Below are 12609 nucleotides of genomic sequence, written 5' to 3' on the forward strand. Positions count from 1 at the left end.
TCGTTCGAACACACTTTCTTCACAATCGCTGCCCACTACGGCATACAAATTATCTGTCGGCCACCTGGTCGGGTAGGGCAATTCGAAGACTGCCTCTCCCAACAAATTGATTCCCTCCCTTCCAATCACTACCTCCTGGTCATTGGTGAGTTTCAACTCCCCTCTCTGGTGCTCTTTCCGCTGACTTTGACTCTTCTACTTAACCACTCCTTCGCTTCTGTCCACTCTCTAACAACCCATTGAAATGGAAACTCCCTCAACCTTATTCTCCTCTCAACTCTCCGCCTCTATTATCTCCACTGCTCCTCCTCCCACCAATCATTATATTGTCTTTGCCTCAATCTCCACTCATGTTTCATCCTCACTCTCCATGTAATACCACTTACTAAGCACAGGTTTCCCTCCTCCAAATTTCCTCACTACCTCTCACCTACACTGAACTCACTGTACATTCACTGAAGAAGCTTTCACTAACTTAAAGACTGCACTTTATGTTCCCTTCTCCTCTCCCTACCCTCTTACTACACTCACTCCTAAATCCTCCCCTCCACAGCACTGTATTACGCCTCCCCTACATACCCTAAAAACAGTGCAGAAAAAGCTTTGCACTTGGCAAAGGTCAGGAAACTCCTCAGCTCTCCAACTCTACTCCACTGCTCTTCCAAATTACTCCTCAGCTCTTGACTCTGCCAAATGTGACTTCTATCTCTTGTTTTGTCTCCATCCTCCCAACCTAGGGACCTCCAAAAATCCCTCAACTCAATTCTCCATTTCCTAAACCCACCTCACCTGCTCTGATCTTTCTGCAAATGATCTCACTCTCTTAGCGTATACTATTTCTACCATTCACAATACCCTCACTAATTGCCTTCTATCCCCTCCTCCTGCTCAATTGTCACCACCACGCCTACCATCTGCTGCCACTTCTATGTCTTCCACCGACCCTGGTGAGATTATTGCCCTACTCCTCAAGGTTAACCCTTCCTGTGCCCCGCACTGTCCCCACACATTGTGAAGCTCATAGCTCCCAGTGTTGCTCCACATCTTACTTCCCTCTTCAACTCCTCTCTTGACAATTCTACTTTTACCTCATCCTATAAGACATGTACTGTCATCCCTCTCCTTAAGAAACTGGTCTAGATCCTAACTGTCCTGCAAGCTTTCACCCTGTCTCTCCACTACCACACTATTCCAAAATCCTAGAGTGAATATCTCCAGGACTCGCTGCAATCTGGCTTTTGACCTCTGTGGTCCACTGAGACAGCTCTCCTCAATCGCTGCAGCTTCTTCTCTTCCTCTCGGCATGTAAACTGTTATCTATTCTTATTCTTTTCGACCTCTCTGCTGCCTTCAGTACCGTCTACCATTCTGACATTACCTATACATTATCTCTCCTTTGCATCACCGTTCCTTGGTTTGCTTATTACGTTGCCGCTAGATACTTTCAGGTGTCCTGGAACAGCTTTACCTCCTCACTCACCCCCTTACTGTCGGGGTTCCCCAAGGGTCTGTCCTTGGTCCTCTTCTCTTCACTCTCTATACTTCAATTCTTGGTGACCAGATCTCCTCTTATGGCTTCTCCTGGCAACTCTTCACCAATGACACTCACATTGTCTCCTTTGCCTCCTTATCCGGCGAGCTATTGTCCCCGACCCTCATCGAACTGCACTGTCTCCCAATGCAAGCCTGAATCGTGTTCAAATCCTGCTGTGTCGTTTACAAGGCTGTCGGAAGTTCCCAAGCTACCTCAATGAGCAATGTGGCATCTCCGGAGCCCTATGATCCACCTAAAGTAAAGACATGTGCAGACTTGAATGTTGCCGGTACAGGAAGGAAAACCCCACAAGACAGGCCTTCTTCTCTTTCTGTGTCCCAAAAATCTGGAACCTCCTCCCCATCAACATGTGACTCACCTCCTCACTTGTATAGTTCAGGAAGTAGCTGAAAACCCTCGCCTTCAGGGATGGGCTCCACGCCCAACACCTAGGTCCATACACTGTTCACTCTCCACCTTACCTGAGCCTGGTGTGATCTGATCCCCACTGTTTCCTCCTTGGCCCCTGTATATCTGTCACGACCCTCAGCCCTGATCCCCACAGGCAAGCCCATTGGCTAGGTGGAATCAGGGCTCGGATCACTAATAAGGCCTGGCATCCACTTCTGCTTGAGGAACTACTTTATTTAGGCTTTCAGCCAACATGGAGGCATCCACATAGCTTGATTCCTAGAACCAAGCTATGCAGTCTAGTGTTTTGGGTGTGGTGGCCTAGGGACTACTTTAACTGGACTACTTTACAGTGGCTATTTAAACCACACCCGAACAAGACAACACGCTTCGCGTTACTTTGCTTCTAGCAACGTGACACTCGCCGTGTCCAGCTTTCTCACGAGCCTGGTGAATTCCGGACCTGCAGAAAAACCAAGAACCTCGTTAGCAGCAGAATCTTACCTGCATTCATGATCCTTCACTTCTCGCAGCTCCTGAGCAGCTCTGTTGGTGGAGTTCACGCCCGGATCGAAGGACCTGAGAAAAGGAGGAAGACATCATTAAAGGAGGTAGTGGAGAGATTACAACCACAAAGCACTTAAAGACTTACCTGGTTGGTTGCTTTTTGGCCGGCATAGCTCCGGAACTCCATCTGCACTGGGAACTCACCGCGACATACGAAAAGAGAAAAGCACAGGTCAGTGAGGACAAGACACCGTTGCGCTACGCAAAGCGACTCCTTACTGCATCATAGCGCTATAGCGCGCCATCATCTCCCGGTGAGAACCAGCATATCCAGTTCTTCAAGCGGACACTCCGTGCTCCTAGGGAGATAAAAAAGAGACCTTTTAGAACAGAGAAAAGGCATACAAGAATTACGCCATCAATCGCAGTAAGACCTACCTGAAAGACACTACAAGGGCAGCAGTCAGTGAAGTAACTGGACCGCCCGCGCCCACAAAAGACAACGCGCCCCTGCCCAGAGAGCAGGACGGAGAGCCCACCGATTCTGACAACCAGGTGAGAAGAGAACCTGGAGGGGCTGGAAACACAACAGAGGTGGGGGAAAACTTACCTTGGTCGCCCAGTCCTAATATAGTCTTTATTTCCAAGCGGAATCCCATCGACACCGAGACCACACCAGGGAATCATTGGGAAGGGCACCAACGACCAACTGGCTGGGTGGCGTCCCCGTGGATACCAGGTGAGGGTAACAATTTCCTGTGCTGGCTATTGACCTCCCTCCCCTGTTAGATGTCCACTCCCTTGTGTCTCTGCTCCCTAACCTTATTCTTCCTCCTTTTGATTGTAAAGCTCTCTGTTGCTTCCTGGAGCTAGGTCCACGCAAAAAAAAATAACTAAAAATAATAGTCACGAATTTCAGAATATCTCTCTGCCATCAAATATTGTACAGCGTCTCACTGCTCATGCTCAACTCCTCTAAGACTGAAGTTCTCCACTTCTGAACCAGACTATCGCTGCCTCTTCTGATTACCTTCTTTTTCTCTGTTTCCGTTCATAACCTTAGTGTCAACTTTGATCTGCCACTGCAGCCAGAGGCAACCTCCTCAATATCAGAAAATCTGTCCTCCTTCCTTGCAATGCTGCTAAACAGCTACTCCGCTCCTTAGTCCTTTCTAGATCCGATTACAGTGCCATTCTCCTCTATGGCCTATCCAGCTGTACTTTTTCAGCTCTGGACAAAGTTCTCAAATTCGGGGCCGCACACTTTTCAACCTTTCCAATTTACTGCTACCTCCTCTGCCTGTCCCCAGATTGGCTGGCTAACTATAAACAAAGGGCTAATTATAAACTACTTCTCATCGTCTTCAAATCTATCCGTGTACTCTCCCTGCCCTACCTATCTGCTCATCTCACTCCCTACTCCCCTCCTCCTTCGTTACAATCATCCTCGGCGCAACACCTGGCCACTCCTCGAGCCCCCTGTGCTCCCGCTCATTCCCGCTCGCTCTCCTCGCTCCCTTACTCTGGAATGCTCTTCCTCGCACTGTCTGTACTCCTTCAACGTTGCCACTATTTGCATCCAACCTCAAGCCCTCCTCCACCACCCTGCTTCCCTAGCTCCCTACCATCACAGACAACCCTACATCACCTACCAGTCACCCCTCCATCCTTTATTTAGCACTCCCTCCGTCACCCCATTCCTGTCATTTTGTCCTGTCCTTGTCCCTGGTTTGTCCCCCCCCCCCCCCGAACTCCCCTGCAAAATCTGGTCCTCAAGTCACATTCACGCACCCATGTCCTCCACTCTGTTATCAATGTTACATTTTGAACGCGCTTTTGTGCCAAAAATGTGTTACTTTCTATAAATACATAAAATAAAAACATTTTTAAAAAGTGGGACCATATATATTAGAGATGCCCCAGAGCAGAAAGCTGTCACACACAGATGTGCAAACTCAAACGGCCAGAAAACAAAAAAAACTCGTAGAAATGTTTGACACATTTAATAATTTCAACATCACAATCGTGGCCGGATGTTGGTCAACCCATAACCAACTTTCCATTGAACATCTCCGCTTATTGTGTAACTTTTCACATCCAGAGCTGTGTGCTTTCTAAAATCAGTACCCCTTGCACTTAATCCTTCCACCACCCATTACTCATTGCAGAGCTTGGTGCCACCCTCGGAGGGCACGTCAGCCGCATGTGAGTGGGGTCTGCATTGGCCGGATATTTCCTCCAGAAAGTTCTTTCAAGAGGAAGGCTCGGTGCCATGTCACTTCAGGACAAAGATCCTACAAATTCAGCTATTAGATCTTTTCTTGGAAAAGACAAATCACGTGTGTTAAATATTTTCCAAGTTGGCTTCCTAACCTTACCAACTGACAAGTTTAATTGACACCCTGTAAAAGAAAATATCGAAAATGATCTACTTCCTGTTTATTCATTTAGAGCTCTTTTGCACCCTCTTACATGGCAATAATAGCAATATTCCACTGGTTCCTTATGTACAATAAACCATTTGGACTTTAATATATTTAGAAAAATATATAATCGCTCTGTTGCTCTTTTTCTTTCTTTCTCTCTCTTCATCTTCACTATAACCGTTTCATTTATTTTACCTCATAAGCAGCACATGTACTGAAGACTTTTACCCTCGGCCTTGGGCAGTCTATTTGTCTAAACCATTTTTAAAAAGCACAGCCCAGCCTTTGGGATGAGCCTGGTCAACCATGCCCACAGTACTGTGGATAGCCCAAGCACATCTCCAGCTCCTTGTGCAGCCAGACTTTCCATGTATGTTTCATATACACCAATCTCCACCTACCCATCACCTGCTATCACACCTTCTCATGCTTTGCACCAGCTGTTACTAATGCACATCTCTCCTTTCTTATATTGCACCATTTTCTGGTCAATACATCCACATCGAACTAAGGTCTGCATCCAAGAAAAGCATCTGACCCTCTGAGAGTTGGAAGTGGATGAGCAGAGAGCTTGAGAAGGGCGATGTTCAGGAAGAGAAAGTTGGAGGTAGTTCAGTCCCAGGCCCCGGCAAGCCTTGTGGATGATGCAAAGGGTATTGAACCTGATCCTCGCCACCACAGGGAGCCAGTGAAAAGATTTCAGAGCTGGATAGATGCGATCCCTGGGCTGGAGGCCAAGGACAAGTCTTGCAGTCTTGTTCGGGATAAATTGTAGAGGTCGGAGAGTAGAGGCAGACCTTAGAAAGAGGCTGTTCCTGCTACAGTCCAGCCTAGACTGGACCAGAGCTCTGGAGACAGTGAGCTTGTGGGGGAAAGTGAGGAAAGTAAGAATACCTCCTAAGGAGGTGCAGCTGATAGTTTGACTTCTTAGAGATGGCAGAGGTGTGAGGAAAGAAGGAGTGGGTGGAGTAGAAGATGACACGAGGGTTCTTAGTCTCACAGGTAGGAACAGGAAGAGGGCCCAGGGTGGGCTGCCAAAGAGAGAGGAAAGGAGGGAGCTGGTGTTCCGATGAGAAGGATCTCAGGCTTACTGGCATTAAGGCAGGGGTCATTGGCGGAAAACCATTCCTGAATTGTGGCCAGGCAGTCTGGTATGAGAGAAGGGGAAGAGGCGGCTGAGGGGAGCCTGAAAGAGAGCTGGGTGTCATCTGTGCAACTTTGAAAGTTGGAGCAGAAAGTAGCAATGCGGAGGGCAAGAGGCGCCAGGTGATGGTTGAAATTCCAGGGAGAAAAGTTAGACCCCTAGGGAACACCACAAGTAGAGAGAGAGATGGAAGAGGGAAAAGACCCCAGTTGGACCTGTGAGGGTCGGTCACTGAGAAAGGAGGTCAGCCAGATCCATGATACCCAGTTTATCACGCAGGCGATTGAGCAGGATGGTATGGTCAAAAGCAGAAGAAAGATTGAGGAGAATGAGGACAGAATGATGGTTAGAGAGCAGGTTTTAGCAGTTCCTGTGCTTCTGGCAGCTCTGAAGCCAAATTAGAGGTCGTGGAGACAACTAACAGATTCAGTGTGAAGATTAAGCTGGGAGATGGTCATCTTTTCCAAGACTTTGCTCAGGAAATGAGTAATAGAGATTGGGCGATAGCTCGAGAGGAAGCATCGGAAGAGGTCTTCTTTAGGAGGGGGTTACAAGGGAAGGCTTAAGGGGGCAGGGGGAGGTTTCATTGGCAAAGGAGTGATTGCAAAATTGCCCATGGGTGGCAATGTGTTTCTGGATGAGCAGGCGAGAACCCACTTTGATGAGACCTTCGTAGATCGGACTTGTCTGGGAGGAGGAGGAGGAGGAGGAGGAGGAGGAGGAGGAGGATGAGGATCCACATCCACATCCTCTCCACGTTTAAGGGTGAGTAGGTCAGAATTGTACCAAGAGCTGCACTTGGATTTAGGCTTCAAATAGATCCTCATGACAGGGTCAAGGGCATTCAGAGTGTTGGAGTTGGAGATATGAAGGTTAGACAGGACTCTCAGGGTGTGAGTCAGCCAAAGGTGCAGAAGGAGGAGAGAAAGCAGCGGCGAAAGCCTCAGCTGACATGCTTCATGGGTTGGATGAGAGAGAGAGAGAGAGAGACAGAATCCAATTGAGTTTATTGTTCATATGGGACACAATAAGGTAAGTAAGGATGGGCTCTTTGCAGGGGTAGGTGGGTTGCTGGGGTCATGACAAACTGTACGGGTCAAGAGGAACAATCCAGAGTCTACAACTGTGTAATTGTCTATTTTATGTTAGTTAATAGTGTTTGTGCAAAAAGGAATACATGATTGTGACTGAGAGTTGCACTAAGCATGACAGACTTCAACAAACGAGTGGAAGCTCTGATATTATCAGAGGAACAGTTAATACTATTAGATCATTAGTTAATGCTAATATTGGCTGGAACTAGTTCTTAGACCAACATTTCGAAGGATGATGGGACCAAGATGATTTGTATAACTTTAAGTACATCAAATGAGCATGATGTAAACATGATCATGCCACTATTTCATGTACTGCGAAAAACACATTTTTCAAGCACAACAAAGTGGAAGCAAGAGGAGCTACCGTGGGTGAAAAGTTTGCACCCTGCTGTGTAAACACTTTTTTTCCCCCAAACATGCACCTGAATGAGATTGTGTCTTTATAGACATAGGGCCTCATTACGACCGAGGCGCTAATGGGTTAACGGCGCCGTAAAAGGCTGCGGCGCCGTTAACCTATTAGCGCCTAATTACGAGGTCCCTTTGCGGGACCCGACCTTAACGGCTGGTGTAGACCATCCGTTAAAGTAGGGACCCGCAAAGGGACCTTGGTGCTAATTACGGTGCCGCAATTTGCGGCACCATACTTAGCACCTTCCCCATTCCCATTGAGCCCTGTGGGGCAAAAATGGCAATGGGGAAGGGCCATGGAGGAAGAGGGAATTACCGCCCGCCAACCTTGTAATGGGGTAGTAATTCCCCCTTTCTCCATGGCGGAGTCGGTAACTTACCGGCATGGACCATGGTGCTAATAGCACCATGGTCTTCCGCCAGGGTTGTAATGAGGCCCATAGTCCTGATTCCCAAAGATTTGCACTGGAGCCAAGCAGGGATGCCTGTGAGCGTGTCTGATTTGCACCTGCCACCATATGTCTAATTTGCAAAGGCAAAAACTAGATCAAATCACGCTGTGCCCATAGCATCTCAAAGATGCTCACGTGTAAATAGAATTCTCAAAGATTTGCTCAAGGCCATCTCTGGATTTGCTCCAGTTTTAGGTGTTCGGATATGAGATGCTTTTGGGTTTTTCTGATTTGTTCCAGTTCAGGCCCAAAGAGTTGTTGTCAGGTTTTGGGCACTTTATGGTAGGTTTATGGTAATTTTTGGGAATAAATCGGAGGTTGGAAGAAAGCCAATTTGTGCAATGGATGAACAATCCATATCGCCATTGCATTTACTGCAACACAATCTACATCGAAGATATGCCTTATGGGCAAAGCAGCCCATTTATTCAATAGATGAATTGTTTCATCCATTGTACAAAAGCACAGATGAAGCTGCATGTCCTCTCGCTCAGTCATTTCATCGTCGATTCTTGATAATCGCATGATCTTACTCGCGATTGTACCACTATTCAAGATTTGCATTTTCAGAAAGAGGCACGAGAAATGCAAGAGATTTTGAATTGGGGGGGGGGGCATTCTGAAGCAAGGAATGCAAAAGCATTTCATGGAGTGTGGAAGCTCAGCAATAGGCAAGCCGCCTGACCCTGCTTTTAGGGAATTCCCAGGTGTGACTTGATATCCACTGTCCCTGGGGGATGGGCTTGTAATTGGGCCATCATTGTGTAATAGCGCCCGTTGCTCCCGAGCTGTGTTTGTGCTGCTAGAGAAATCAGAAACACGGGCACAAATAGGAAACTGAGACAATCGTTCTTAAATGAACATAAAGGCTCTGAGCAACTGAACAAAGGGTGGTGTTGAAAAATTCACACATTTTGCAAAATGCTGAAGTTGTGTAGGCAATCACAAAATGTTCTCCAGTAATTGTCGGTAAACTATCATCGACCTTGGGAAACATTCTCATTGAAACCAACATTCTGAATGGAAAAATCAACCCGCTGCTCTACAAACCAGGTGAAGGGTCGCCTGTCCTTGTTTGAGCTGCCCTACTGGCAATACTATAATTATGGGAGCAATTCATTACCCTCCTTTAATCTATAGATAAATGGTAGTGAAAGACTTTGCTACAAGCCTCAACATTTTTGTAGTAAGGTTGCTGCAATGTCTTTGGATTGCATTATGTGAAAAAAAAGGAAAAGGTTATTAAAAAAAAAAAGGATTGGGTGCATTACTGCGTAATGAGAAAATCCAACACTGAATTATCTGTCACTGGGCATTTTAATGTGGCCCTTTTGTGGTATGTTCTAGGAGCCATCACTCGCGTGAGAGGGCGGGGCGGTAATCTGAAGCACTATTAAGGAGAAACCTTGTGGATTTGGTCCATGAATACATGCCAACCCCATGGGTTAAATGAACTCATGGAATGGAATGTGTTTAAAAGGCAAAATGCATTGGGGTCTCCTGGGGGGGAAAAGACACAAGCAAACCTACTGAAAATCAGGCAACATTGTTCGACTGCATTAAACCCCGAGACAAAGCAAAACAGAAAAAAGCTCATTTCTGCAAAATAATTGATGGAGGTGTTCGAGCGTCTTGATGATGATTTTAAGGCGCTTTTATTTTTTATTTCATTTAAATAATGGTTGAGGCGTTCTCTTCCTGATTATTAAGTAACGCATTAGGGTGGTTACAGAAGTGAACACAAAGAACTGAACCACCAGCAGGAGACTAGCGGGCTCTTAGGAAACCAGTTCCAGAAATAGGTAGGGGGAGGGAGTGGGTCATTGACAGTTTTAAAAAGAAAATCTATTCAATGCCATTTTATATTGGTTTATACAGTGCACCGATACCACCCAAGGGCAGGCTCCAGGGAGTGGTGTGGCTCTGAAAGAAAGAGCAGTGGGTTGGTTACTGGAGGAAGAGTGACAGGATAGGTTCAGTACCAGGAGAAACTGGCATCTGTGTGTGTGTTGCCTTGCGGATGTTAGTTTGCGTGCACTGGCTTGTGGGATGTTTCTATGTGACTGTATGTTTTATTGGGGTGTGTATTATGTGTAGGTTGGCAGGTGTTTATCGTTGTGTACACTGGCTTGTTGTGTCCATATGGGTATGGTCCAATGTCCGGGTTTGTTGCAAGTGCGTGTTGCTTGTGTTGGGTGTGTTAGGATATAAATTGGCTAGCCCAGCGGGTGTGTATTGTGTGGTGTGTTTGAGGAAGTAGAAGATGGCGTTTAGTGCTTTGGCTACTCGCTAAATTCTTCTACGTGGCTAATCTACACTGTCCGATCTCTTGTGACAAATGAATAATCTCCATAATTTTATCTAAGTGTGATACATGGTTAATCTTATCCGATCTATGTGATCACTGTGACCCTCACAATTGCGACGGCCGAAAATGCAGACTTTAAAAAAAAAAAACTCCTTCACACCACATAGATATGGGGGGGGGACCCCGCATTTCCCCCATAATAATATTATATCATACACTCCCCCACATATATATGGGGGGGGGATTTTCAGCCATCGTAATTGTGAGGGCGACATTTTTGGCCATTACTGTCTTATCAATTCTATCTAGGTGTGACGCATGGCTAAACTTCCCAATTCTATCAAAGTCTGGCGCCTGGCTAAAATGTTTAAAGATTCCTAAAAATAAAGAATGGCTATTGATTATTGTTTTTCTTTAAAAACGATCCCTTGAACAGGGAGTGGATCCCAGAAGCATATTACAGCAGAAACCTACGTTCAACTTTATTGAAGGTGTGCAGGAGGTGAACCAAAATGTGGGGTTCAACGTTGAGTGAGCTTTGTACCTCGTTATTGAGGGCTTCTAAAGCAATTATGCCTGCATTTTGAACGTTTTTGGGTAATATATTTTTTAAGGGACTTCTGCACAAACCACCATTGTTTCTCCTGCTGAAAAAGGCACCTAGTCTGGAAGTCCATTATGGAGCAAATTCATGCGGGTACATGTGCTATCAACTTTATTTACTGCTTAAACCCCCTTCCCAGGCGGCTTTGGCTTTAAATGTGTTGCTGATCAGGGAGCACCTGTTCCCTCAGGGAGAGGTCTGGTGGGACTGGGAGGGTGAGGTGATTATTGTGGGTGACTACGGTATGCAGCCGGCTGCCTGAGAGTATTCACAGCTTTCAGGATGGGTTAAGAGCAGAAGAGGCGCGATGGTGCCTGCCCTAATGATGTCCGCAGCCTCCCAGGTCTGATGCCAGCCTGACAGATGTAAGCCTGGGTGGACAAGGAAAGCTGGAAACAGGCGGGTCGACATGTCTGACGGAACAAGGTCGGGGTTCTTTGACAGTGGAGTAATGATAGCAACCTTCATCTGGTCAGGAACCCAGCCATAGCGCCTAGAACCACCAAGAGCTTCCCTTGTGGCTTCTTCAGGGTCCATGTGGGGGGAAAGACTTCAAAGCGCTTTGCATGGAGCTCAGTTTCGAGGAGCCTTAAAGTGTACTTCTGGCAATCGGGGTTATCATAAGTGGGGTGCTTGATATTGAGAATGATGGAAGAACATCGGGGTGGGCCAGGTTGTGATCAGGGGGGCCCAAATTCCATTGGGTGTGGGTCTAGGAGTACCCTAAACAAAGTGCTCCCAGACCGTGATGCAGCAAAAAATGTCTTCCCAGTTCTACAAGAATACATTTGCACCCCTCTATAAAGAAAACTTTACATGGCAAAAGAGAAGCAAGGAAAATAGTGTTGCATCAATCTACCGATCTTCCCTTCCCATCTACTCTCCCCTTTCTGTTATATCTGATCCTCCTTCACCTTTCACGGTCCAGTCACCTTCCTTTAGCTGCCCTAACCACCGTTCCCATTTACCTCCCCTCCCACCTATTCACACCAGCACCCAGCATGCCTTTCCTGGACTGGCTTGGGAGAATTGAGGGTGATGCCTCCTCCTCCTCCTCCTCCTCTGACAGGGCTGAGCAATGAGGCCCCCAGTCTTTGTACCATCTCAGATGGTGCCCACCCAACAATACCTTCCTGAGCACTGTGGCTACTTCCAGCAGGCCCCTGTGGAGATGTCCGCCAATCTTGTTGTGAAAGATAGACCCCCCCCACCCAGAAAACTGAAACAAGCAATAGATTTCAAACTTCTTTAAATTTTAAGAACAGAACATACCATGTCCAATCAATACAGGTAGTCCTGTTGATCTTAACAATATTTTGAACACAGCACATATCCTCCAATAACATACACATGTTTACAATCCTCCCTTCACCCACCCATTCCACAACCTCCTCCCCCCACCTTTCCACTGAACCCCTACAGTAGTCTCATTGTGAATGTCTTCCATCAATGGGTCATGTCCAAAATTACATGTTAAGCACAAAATGTTATTTTTGAGTTGAGAGTGCAAGGGAGTGCTAAGGCTGTAAGTGGCTGCATCAGGAGTCAGACAGGGCTGGTTGAGGGGTTTGCAGTATCCTGGCATCGCTCCTGGTGGGGTGAGCCCCTGTACATCATTGTCTGGTACTTCCTGGTTATAATATGCAATTGTCCAGGATGACTCTTTGGTTGACGTGTTTACTCTGATTTGCTACTGAATGACACAATTGTGTTCA

The sequence above is a fragment of the Ambystoma mexicanum genome, chromosome 9, assembly GCF_040938575.1.
Source record: "Ambystoma mexicanum isolate Mex_15411 chromosome 9, UKY_AmexF1_1, whole genome shotgun sequence".
In the NCBI taxonomy this organism is placed as follows: Eukaryota; Metazoa; Chordata; class Amphibia; order Caudata; family Ambystomatidae; genus Ambystoma; species Ambystoma mexicanum.